The 1,923-nt window shown below is 49.6% G+C and overlaps 1 protein-coding gene across 1 annotated transcript in view; it reads left to right on the forward strand.

The window, feature by feature from the left end:
• The window catches only part of LOC103914258 (olfactory receptor-like protein COR8), a 4,470-nt gene that overhangs the window by 1,518 nt on the left and 1,029 nt on the right, over positions 1 to 1,923 (forward strand). The gene's annotated exons all lie outside the window — the stretch shown is intronic.

Consider the following 1,923-nt stretch of genomic DNA (forward strand, 5'->3'; position numbering starts at 1 on the left):
TGTCTGTGCCGAAAAACCTCCGCTGCTTTGCCTCCAGACCTGGAGGAGGCTTCCGCCCGAGCAGCTGGGATGTTTTCCTGCCGAACTCCCGGGCACTTTCATCCCTGGGGAATGAAAGCTCCGGCTTGTCTCTGCCTCTACCCAACAGCATAGCAGCGCTCCCAGCCACCCGCGTGGATCTCATCCTGCGCCTTGCTTCCTACAGCTGCAAGACATCTAAGTCTGCCAAACGAGCTTGCTCTGTGGGAGAGAAATGGGCTTCATCTGACCTGCATCGTACATCTGCTTTAGGAGGAGAGGCAGCAGCAGCTGGGAGTGGTATTTCTCCCTGTGGGCAAGGAGTTTAGCGTAACCGAATGTAACTAGCTATGGAGAAGTATTTTTTCCCCCCCTATTTTCTTGCCATGGGGTGGTTGTAAATGATATTTCCTCCCAGCCGACTCTTCCCCAAGACGGCTGCAAAGCTGAGAAGGTGCCACCGAGGGATGCTGCAGAGTCTCACGCTCTCCAAAGCGGAGACGACTGACTACAACCTGTTAGAGACCTTGAGCAACAGGAGCCGGGATGCCAGGTCCCCCCAGAGAGGAGAGGGGGGGGTCATCTGTCGCTTAATGTTAATTTGCACATGGCTGCATCTGAGTTAGTCCAGGCATTGGGGTTTTTTTCATAGCTAAAATAAAAAATAAATACTCCTAGCATGATTTCTTTCAGATGGCCATGGAAATGGTGACCTAAGCACACCCACTGTGGTGTTATACCAATAACCCAAACTTCTTTTTGCTCAGATGTAAAAGTCTACATTGTGGATACCTAATAGAGAGTAAAACAAAATCCACCCACAGCACACAGCTGAGCGGGGGTCATTTTTCTTAAGAGACAGACACAGAAAAAGGGGCAAGGAGGGACCTTTATAACACTTACCTTTCGTAAGAGCTTGCTTTATCCTTAGCTTGGACACCAGAGGGTCTCATCTCTCATTAGGAGTTGTTTGTGCTATTTGCATAATGCAACATGGCTCAGGGAGCAGCAAGGACCAGTTACTCCCAAGGGAAAGGCAAACTGGGAGCTGAAGGTGGCCACGACACAGGGTGGGCACTAGCCTCACCCGCAGGGCACGGTCCCGCAGCACCCAAGCGGAGCAGCAGCTCCCATCAACAGGCCCAGGGGAAACCGAGGAGCCAAATTCAAACCAGGAAAACTGAACAGAACAGACCCAGACCAGAACCACCCTGAAAGCAGCCAAAGACCCAGGGCTGAGCTTAAATAGTGCCCGGAGCCCTGGGCAGGGGGTGTGGGTGGAGGCCCCAGGTGATGCTGGCCATGGCAATTACCGTGGTTGCACTCCCTGATGTCTCAGGGAGAGGGGAACTGGTTTTTTTTTCCCCCACCCAGTGCCCTAAACCCTGCTACGGCACCGTATCCAGCCTCCTCTGATGTATCCCTACGGACAGAGGACGGAAGGACGGAGCAGAAAGGAGCATGAGCTCCTTTGCTGCGTGTTAACGATTCCCCTCCCTCCTCCTGAGTCACGCAGAATAAGGCGCTTCAGATGTCATGTTCTCTGCTTCTGGGGAAATGGTCTAAATGCCTCTACTTTTCATGAAAACTCCATTGGAAACTTTGATTTAAAAGCTTTATAGCATTTCACTTCGCGCCAGCTTAAAGCTGGTTTTAACTGCTTGCCATTGCATTCATTCATTATTCATTACAGTTCTTCTAGGAAGACCACGGTTTACAAAGATGCTTATTTTAAAACATAAAATTTATTCACTTTGTCATTATACAAGCTGCATGTTCTTCCAGAAATTGTATAGTTCATTAAACATAAAAGGTGTGTCTCAATTAAATGCTAAAAAAACCTTTGTCTACTGTTTTCTTCAGAGCATCTTCCGCCTCGGCCATGCGATGACGTACAGAAGAGTC

Source organism: Pygoscelis adeliae, unplaced genomic scaffold (assembly GCF_000699105.1).
Source record: "Pygoscelis adeliae isolate BGI_AS28 unplaced genomic scaffold, ASM69910v1 Scaffold423, whole genome shotgun sequence".
Classification (NCBI taxonomy): Eukaryota; Metazoa; Chordata; class Aves; order Sphenisciformes; family Spheniscidae; genus Pygoscelis; species Pygoscelis adeliae.